The sequence below is a fragment of the Lotus japonicus genome, chromosome 6 (genome assembly GCF_012489685.1).
Source record: "Lotus japonicus ecotype B-129 chromosome 6, LjGifu_v1.2".
Taxonomy (NCBI): Eukaryota; Viridiplantae; Streptophyta; class Magnoliopsida; order Fabales; family Fabaceae; genus Lotus; species Lotus japonicus.
Window position 1 is genome coordinate 51762086 of NC_080046.1, and position 10104 is coordinate 51772189.

Here is a 10104-nt window from a genome sequence, read left to right on the forward strand (position 1 = left end):
AGCATCTACAAGCTCAGTTGGACTTCTACCGCCGCGAGCAACAAGATGATGGAAGCAGAGAGGCGGATTCCGTAGCTGAGTTTCGTCCGTTCTCGGAGGACGTTGAGAGTGTGGCAATTCCAGATAATATGAAAACGTTAGTTCTGGATTCTTACAGTGGAGATTCTGATCCAAAGGATCATCTTCTGTATTTCAACACGAAGATGGTGATAATTGCGGCATCAGATGCGGTGAAGTGCAGGATGTTTCCATCGACGTTCAAATCGACGGTGATGGCATGGTTCACGACTTTGCCGCGCGGATCGATTTCGAATTTCAGAGACTTCTCATCCAAGTTTCTAGTGCAATTCTCGGCGAATAAGAATCAGCCGGTGACGATCAATGACCTATACAACATTCGCCAACAAGAAGGAAAGTCACTGAAGGAGTACATGGCAAGGTACACCGCTGCATCGGTCAAGGTAGAGGACGAGGAACCTCGAGCCTGTGCTCTAGCATTCAAGAATGGTTTGTTGCCGGGAGGGTTGAACAGCAAGTTGACACGCAAGCCGGCACGTTCGATGGAAGAGATGCGTGCTCGCGCCAGCACTTATATTCTTGACGAGGAGGACGATGCTTTCAAAAGAAAGCGCGCGAAACTGGAAAAAGGCGACACGTCACCCAAGCGTGCGAAAAAAGAAAAGAATGGCGAAGATAAGGGGGATGGCAAGCAGCAAAGACAAGATAAAGGGAAGGCGGTATTGAAGCCGACCAAGGAGCAGTTGTATCCACGGCGTGATGATTATGAACAACGCCGGCCTTGGCAATCTAGGTCTCATCGCCAGCGGGAGGAGGCTGACATGGTGATGAACACAGATTTAACAGATATGCTCTGCGAGGCGAAGGGCACAAACCTAGTGGATGAGCCAGAGGCCCCGAAGTATCAACCACGGGACGCCAATCCCAAGAAGTAGTGTGAATACCACCGGTCCCTCGGCCACGACACGGACGACTGCTGGACTCTGCAGCGGGAGATTGATAAGTTGATTCGGGTGGGATATCAAGGAAATCGCCAAGGCAGTGGCGCAACAACGGCGATCACAACAAAACGCATAAGCGAGAGGAGGAGCGAACGGACACTAAGGGAAAGAAAAAGCAAGAATCAGCGGCTATCGCCACAAAAGGGGCTGATGACACGTTCGCTCAACACTCAGGACCACCCGTAGGGACCATAAACACCATCGCTGGAGGATTGGGCGGTGGTGGCGACACCCATGCAGCACGAAAACGCCATGTTCGGGCAGTTAACTCAGTTCATGAAGTTGCTTTCGGATTCGTGCACCCTGACATAACAATCTCGATGGCAGACTTTGAGGGGATAAAACCTCACAAGGATGATCCAATAGTAGTGCAATTAAGGTTGAATAGTTTCAACGTTAGAAGGGTACTCCTGGATCAGGGTAGTTCGGCTGATATTATCTATGGTGATGCATTTGACAAGGTGGGACTGACTGACAATAATCTGACTCCATATGCGGGAACCTTGGTGGGTTTTGCAGGAGAGCAGGTAATGGTGCGAGGATTCATTGATCTGGACACAATATTTGGGGAAGATGAGTGTGCAAAAGTTTTGAAGGTAAGGTATCTGGTCCTCCAGGTGGTGGCATCTTATAATGTCATCATTGGGAGAAATACATTGAATCGCCTCTGTGCTGTAATTTCAACAGCCCACTTGGCAGTCAAATATCCACTAATCAACGGCAAGGTTGGTAAGCTGAAGGTTGACCAGAAATTGGCGAGGGAATGTTATAATAATTGCCTCAAACTGTATGGCAAGAAGAGTGCGTTGGTTGGGCACAGATGTTATGAAATTGAAACTTCGGATGAAAATCTTGACCCACGTGGCGAGGGGCGAGTGAACAGGCCCACGCCAATTGAGGAAACAAAGGCGCTAAAGTTTGGCGATCGCACTTTGAAGATTGGGACTAGATTGACGGACGAGCAGGAAACGCGCCTGACAAAGTTGCTAGGCGAGAACTTAGATTTGTTTGCTTGGAGCTGCAAGGACATGCCCGGAATTGATCCAAACTTCATCTGCCATCGATTAGCATTGAATCCAAGTGTCAAGCCAGTTTCACAACTCAAGCGGCGCTTGGGCGGAGACAAGGGAAAAGCGGTTCAACAAGAAGTTGACAAGCTGCTGGCGGCAGAGTTCATCAGAGAGGTGAAATATCCGACGTGGTTGGCGAACGTCGTGATGGTGAAGAAGGCGAATGGAAAATGGCGAATGTGCGTGGATTACACAGACATAAACAAGGCATGCCCAAAGGATTCGTATCCCCTTCCCAGCATTGATGGCCTCGTTGATGGTGCCTCGGGCAACGAACTGCTTAGCTTGATGGATGCTTATTCTGGTTATCATCAAATCCGCATGCACCCGGCAGACGAGGACAAAACGGCTTTCATGACCGCTAGAGTCAACTATTGCTATCGCACCATGCCGTTTGGATTAAAGAATGCTGGAGCGACCTACCAAAGGTTGATGGATAGGGTTTTTGCTGGGCAGGTGGGAAGAAACATGGAAGTTTATGTTGATGATATGATCGTTAAATCAGTACGTGGTTTGGACCATCATCAGGATCTGGAAGAAGCATTTGGCGAGATAAGGAAGCACAATATGCGCCTCAACCCGGAGAAATGCTCTTTTGGTGTTCAGGGCGGCAAGTTTTTAGGACTCATGATCACATCCAGAGGAATAGAGATAAACCCAGACAAATGCAAGGCGATTCAGCAGATGAAAAGCCCCTCTAATGTAAAAGAGGTCCAACGTTTAACAGGGCGAATAGCTGCTTTATCTCGGTTTCTTCCTAAGTCTGGTGAAAGATCTTTCCCTTTTTTCAAGTGTCTTCGAAAAAATGTTGCATTTGAGTGGACGCCGGAGTGTGAAGAAGCTTTTGTTCGCCTCAAGGAACTCCTGTCATCACCGCCAATCTTGTCAAAACCAATGCAGGGACACCCGCTGCACTTGTATTTTGTTGTGAGTGATAGTGCTCTGAGTTCTGTGATACTGCAGGAAATAGATGGCGAGCATCGAATTGTTTATTTTGTTAGCCACACACTCCAGGGCGCAGAGGTCAGATACCAGAAAATTGAGAAGGCAGCACTGGCGGTCCTTGTCACCGCCCGGCGGTTGAGACCTTATTTTCAGAGTTTTCCAGTGAAGGTGCGGACAGATTTGCCTCTGAGACAAGTGTTACAAAAACCGGATTTGTCAGGTAGATTGGTCGCCTGGTCGGTTGAATTATCTGAATATGGGTTGCAATATGATAAGCGAGGCACGGTTGGCGCACAGTCACTGGCTAATTTTGTGGTGGAGTTGACCCCGGACCGGTTTGAAAGAGTGGACACTCAGTGGACTCTCTTTGTAGATGGATCCTCCAATAGTAGTGGCAGTGGCGCGGGAGTAACGTTGGAAGGACCAGGGAAGCTAGTATTGGAACAATCGCTGAAATTCGAGTTCAAGGCAACAAACAACCAGGCAGAATATGAAGCTCTCATCGCCGGATTGAAGTTGGCGCGTGAAGTAAAAATCGGAAGGTTGTTAATGAGAACGGACTCGCAGTTGGTAGAGGGTCAAGTGAGGGGAACTTTCCAGGTCAAGGATCCCAATCTGATCAAATACCTTGAGCGAGTGCGATATTTGATGACACTTTTTCAAGAAGTTGTGGTAGAGTATGTACCTCGGGCAGAAAACCAGCGAGCGGACGCGTTGGCCAAATTGGCGAGCACACGGAAGCCCGGCAACAACAAAAGTGTGATTCAGGAAACGCTAGCGTGTCCCAGTATTGAAGGCGAGCTCATGGCATGTGTGGACAGAGGGGCGACGTGGATGGGACCAATATTATCCATCTTGGCGGGGGACCCAGCGGAAGTGGAGCAATGCACAAAGGAACAAAGGCGAGAGACGAGCCACTATACTCTCGTTGACGAACACTTGTATCGTCGTGGTTTTTCGACGCCACTGTTGAAATGTGTACCGCCAGAAAAATATGAGGCGATAATGTCTGAGGTGCATGAAGGAGTGTGTGCGAGCCACATCGGGGGAAGGTCTTTGGCCTGCAAAGTGTAACACCCCGATTTCGGTGGCGTCACTTTAGTAACCAAAAGTAAACTTAATGCGGAAAAACGTGAATATTTTTTTTTCGATAACAACTAAGACAAGACTGAAATAGATAAAACCCAAATGCGAAAAGCAATAAAACTAATATACAAAATATATAACAGCCCCCGCTGTAAGTAGCAACCTCGTCACGAGTAAACCTCCAGTGACGGGTAATAGAAGAGTAGCGCCCGTAGGCAATATGTACAAACCAAATGAAAAGGTGAAGTGTCCGCAACACCATCCCTCAAAACTGAGAATAAGCTGACCCAATGGTCTGAAAATAAGACCTCCTAAGTCCAACCAACTCTCTGTGATTCCCGTAAAGAAACCACACAAAAAGCTATAGGCGGAACTACCCTGTCCCCAAAGAAACAAATGAAGCAAAGACTGTCAGAGCTAAGACTCTACTCCTACACTAATCCTAACTCGAGGAGCTCACACCAGCACTAAACCTACGTGCTAGCATGATTGTCGTCTGAATCAGAATCCAGAACGACTAAGTCTACCAACCCTATCCGTCCTCCCCTCGCAACCGCGATGCGCTCCGATGCTGGACTCACGGGCTTAGGGCCCGAACCCTGATCATCAATGATCGCAACGGTGGGTGAACTGGACTCTGCCGAAGGCACTCCCACTGGCTCCTCCTCTGAGGGATCCTCGTCCTCTGAAGATGACGGTGGCGGCGATGCTCCTCCAAATCCTGGTCCACAGTGAACGCCCAGTGGCAAGTTGAAGCTGACAGAGCATCTCCGCAGCACTCCTGACCTCAAGAGTCCTCCACTATCTACATGGTCCTCCATGATCCTCCCGGAGTACGTCGCGCGATGGCTAGCGGGGTCTACCACCCACGAACCGGGGTCATCCTGGTCAATCACCTCATATCTGATCCCCCCCAAAGGGTGGACCATTGTGAACCAGTCCGCAATGGACATCTGACAAAAGGCGTTGTCCGCCAAAACACACACAGAAGAAGCGAGGGTCAACTCTAAAGAATTATGTAGATAATAAACCCAATAGGTACAAATAATAGATAGTCACTTAGGCTTATAGCTAGAGATATCATTCCTAGGGTTGCATGTTCCACAATAACATAAACGCAATAATAGCAGACAGCATATTTCCAAATAGGATTAACAATTACCAATCACACTCAACAACTAAATTAGTATGCATGTTGCATGATATGCAAATGACGGTTAACCCAGTTAACCACATGCATTCCGGAAACGGATGGACATCAAACGGATCAGCCCTAACACCAGCCACGGTGGGACCATTTCGGCCCGCGTGCCTCTTACACCACACAAGGTAGCCAGATCAGCAGTAAACCCGAAGGTCTGCCATTTCGGTCTGCTACAAGAGTCGTCTACAAACGCTCTTACACGGCATTCCGGGTCTTATGACCATTTTGGAAACCGACGAGGTCCAGAGTACGTCCTGTGTTAATACCTCATTAATGTTGCATGAATGCAGGATGATTAGTCAAACAACGTCTCCGAATCTCACTCGACACGTCGCCACGTGTTCTAACTAAATTAAAGTCTCTAAAAGCTTACCCTAAGGTAAAGTCGATTCTGCGACAAAAGACACTTCTTCACAACAACACATAACTCACGATGATCTCCAAATCGTCCGACTCATCTCAATCCGATGGTCACAACTGCTCAACGAGCACAGAGTATCACACTCTCGGAAACTAACGGTTTCCCGGACTTATCCTCAGGATAGCCCAACAACACATAGCTGCTCCAACAGCACAAGAGCATCAACATACTCAACACAGCTGCTCCAACAGCACAAGAACATCGACATACTCAACACTTCTCAACTTCCTCAACGATTGGATCCGACGACACTTCTCGTTTTCCAAAAACTAAGATTTGCATCCGAAGCTTCCTTTCGAGTTAATTATCATTAATTGAAGATTTAGAGGTTTTTAATGTCTTATGAGTTTTCTTTTCAAAATAATATCCTTTTAGTCTTATCGCAAAATCTTATAAGTTCTCGGGATCTCCTAATCCCCAAATTACACCAGAGAATGTCTCGATCCTTGAAACACCATAACAAGGCCCGAATCTCATTCGTCCTATCAACTTTCTCAAAACTCTCAAAATAAAATCGGCATGACCTGCCCGCTATTCTCACTACTCAGAATCTCAGATTTCATTGCAGAAGCATAATTAACTCATCACAATCAACAACATGTCATATATCAGTACATCTCAGAATAAACACATAGCACTTAGCATATAAAGCATGCACCACACATCCTAGATTACCCACATAGCACATAGCATGTAAGTCAATCTCAAAAACATTCAGTAGATGAATCATCTACATTGTCAGCCGAAGCCTCAGAAAACATTTTTCCAATCAAACACAAACAAGTGCATAAACAGTAAACAATGTCGAAAGCATCGACCCTAAGCATTAACTAGAGATTCAGTGAGATGCCCTCACCTTAGCCAATTTTCTTCCTAAACTGCAACTCCAATCCTATCACATCTTTGTTTTCCGCGTCGGCTCGCTTCCTTCTATTCTTTAGCTTCGTCGCAAGGCGCTTTCGTCCTTCGTACCCTTCACAAGTTCACATACTAAACCTTAGCCAATCTTTCTAGCTCACTTAGGCTAAATGCACAAACTTTATGTTTCAAGGACTAAAGTCCAAAGATAAAATATTTGTGAGTTTTAAAGAAAGGCCCTTAAAAAAAACACGTTTCGCAAACAACTCCTCAACTTTTAAATAATTCAACCCTAGTCCCTTGATAAGCACATAATCACGAAAAGGTCCTCACATAAAAGTAAGTTCTTTTTCAACCCTCAATCTTTTATAAATTTATCAAACAAACCCCAAGACTTTTAAAACTCCGGTTTAACCCAAAACTTCTCAGCCTCTTGTGCTTTAATCCTAAAGTTTTCCCACAATAAACTTTTAGTCCATAAACTTAACTTATGATTTTCACTAAACAAAAACAAGTTTCAGAATTGATTTTCCAAACCCAAAACACATGCCATAGGCTCGGCCACATCTACATAACCATGTATAAATTTTCCTTTTTCCTAAAATCACTTCCAAAGCCATTTCTTTTTCATTTAAAAAAAATAAATAATCAAGGCTTAAATTAAAATCATTAAAATCTCAAAATCACTTAACTCAAAAAAAACAACTTTTTAGAAAACTAATCGGTGAAATCCATAGATCCGGTGATGGGGAATAACATTTGTAAAAGCACTTTGGAAAAAGCTCTAATTGAAAATTTTACAAAGACAAGAACTCAACATTTTTGAAAACAAAAATCAAAGTTTAGTGAATCATTTCCATAGTCATAACTTTAATGAAAACACTATGTGTGGAAACTAAAAGAATAAAGAAGAGATTATTTACCATATAAGTCCATAGAGATTATGGTTACTGTGGTTGTCCAAGGGAGCTACGTGAGGAAGAAGGACAGAGGGTTGTGGTGCGTTTGGCCAGCCATGGAGAAAAGAAAAGTAATGAAGAAGAAGAAAGGAGAAGAAAAACGTGATTTGTAGAAGAAGAAACATGGTGTGCGTGGACTGCCAAGGGAAAGAAAGATGACGGTGATGCTTGCTGCCAAGAAGAGACAAAAACGAAGAAGAATGGTGATGTTGGTGGTGAGAAGAGAGAATGGGTCGAGAGGTGAGGGGATTGGGATTATGCTGTGCCAAAATGTGATGATAATAATCATTCAGATATGTAAAGGAAAGGATAGAGAAGAAGTAGATAAGAACGTGACGAGGATAGATAGAAAATATCTGAATTCAAAATATCCTATGGGTTGCTTCAGCAAAAGAAAATGAAAGAAAGAAGAAGTGTTGCAGGAAAAGAAAATAAGGGACGTGAATGAAGGAGAAAGAAAGAAAATGAATAAGAAAAGAAAGCTGGTGGTGAATTGCAAGTGGGAGAACAAGTGGTGAGATATTTATTCAAGATGTTTTGAGAAGATATTTTTAAAATCGGTACGAATTGATTTAGACACCGAATGATTTAACTCATAGAGTTAAGAGAAAAATATAAGAGTGATATATTATTATATAAAAATTATGAGGAACTCTATGAAATGATAAAATATAAATTTGAATCACTTTGAGCAAAATAAAATGATTCATAAACCAAGAAAGGAGTAGAAACTGAGCTAAAGAATAACTGTGAGACGATCAGAACAAATATGAAGTTGTCATATTATGCATCAGAGTTAAGTATCTCTCTATAAAATGTCGATACTTGTTCCTGGTTCATTTAAGTGAGAAAATAGCTTGAACGTAGTATGGGTTGAAATATGCCGCAAAACTACTTTTTGCGTTTGACGTCGGATGAAGAAACTTCCTTCTGAAGAAAGATTGAAATCATCAAGAGAAATGGGTGTACGCGTGTAGAATCTTCATTTGAAGCTCTGAATAGAAAAAGTCTTCATTGTCGAGTGATTCTAAGGTTTTGAAATACCAGGGTTTCGGTTTCGGCAAACTTCCGATGATTGGAATCGGACGTTCGTAGATTCTAGAGTTTCGCCTCGAAACGATTGTGATATATGGAAAAAGAGAAGTTCTAACATTTCTCTGAAGATTTTTGGAATTAACTTCCATCGTGCCTATAAGTGAAAACTAGCTATATTCTAGAGTTTCTGACCTAGGTTTAAGCGTATATCGATCGTGCTATACCTTTTATCGACTTCGATACAATCCTTAGACTTTTGCTGAACTTTCTCCTTCATAAATATATTCCATTCGATGAACTCTTGTTCAGGTTTTCCTTCACGATACATCAAGCCTAGTCGTAAATGGAAATCTCTTCCACTTATTCTAAGCTTAAAAACTTGGGTCTTACACAAAGTACTAAGGGCGGGTTTCTACTGGCCCACCCTCAGAAAGGATTGTATGGACTTTGTGAAGCGGTGTAAAAAATGTCAAGTGTTTGCGGATTTGTCCAAGGCACCGCCGAAGGAGCTAGTTACGATGAGCGCCCCATGGCCTTTCGCCATGTGGGGAGTGGATTTAGTAGGGCCTTTTCCGACCGCCAGGTCGCAAATGAAGTTTATATTGGTAGCGGTGGACTACTTTACTAAATGGATTGAAGCTGAGCCCCTGGCCAAGATAACCTCAGCAAAATTAGTCAACTTTTACTGGAAGCGTATTGTTTGCAGGTTTGGGATCCCACGGGCGATCGTATCTGACAACGGGACCCAGTTTTCAAGCAGCCAGACAAGGGAATTTTGCAAGTAAATGGGCATACAGATGAGGTTCGCATCAGTGGAGCACTCGCAAACGAACGGGCAAGTAGAATCTGCAAACAGGGTAATTCTGCGCGGATTAAGGCGACGGCTTGAGGAAGCTAAGGGAGCCTGGTTGGATGAACTCCCAGTGGTACTATGGTCGTACAACACCACTGTACAATCTACTACAAGAGAAACCCCCTTTAGAATGACCTACGGGGTAGATGCTATGTTGCCGGTGGAGATTGACAATTTCACATGGCGGACTCAGCCGGATTTCGAAGGGGAGAATCAGGCCAATATGGCAATGGAGCTGGATCTTTTGTCTGAAACGCGCGACGAGGCACACATTCGAGAAACGGCGATGAAGCAGCGCGTGGCCGCAAAGTACAATAGCAGGGTTCGCGTTCGAGATATGTAAGTCGGCGACCTGGTCCTCAAGTGGCGATCAGGAGCCCCGGGAAACAAGCTGACTCCGAACTGGGAAGGCCCCTACCGCATTGTCAAAGTTTTGGGTACAGGGGCCTATCACTTAGAAGAGCTTGATGGAAGGCGGCTGCCCAGGTCATTCAACGGTTTGAGCCTGCGCTGTTATTATAGTTGATCGCGGGCGAGAAAGTGAACGAAGTGAATTCGCCAAAGTTGGATATCTTCAATTTTTCTAAAAGTGTCTTCAAAACTCTCCAATGTAATGCCATAACAAAAGCGTGCTCTTTTTCTCTGAAAGGAGTT

General features: G+C 44.5%; 1 long non-coding RNA gene across 1 annotated transcript; it reads right to left on the reverse strand.

Moving 5' to 3' along the window:
* Window positions 1-4243: 4243 nt before the first annotated feature.
* LOC130722031 (uncharacterized) lies at window positions 4244-8152 on the reverse strand. Its single transcript, XR_009013749.1, has 3 exons — window positions 7527-8152; window positions 6602-6718; window positions 4244-5073 (listed from the first exon to the last, which is right to left on the reverse strand). It is a non-coding gene; the product is annotated as an uncharacterized LOC130722031 (long non-coding RNA).
* Window positions 8153-10104: the final 1952 nt, after the last annotated feature.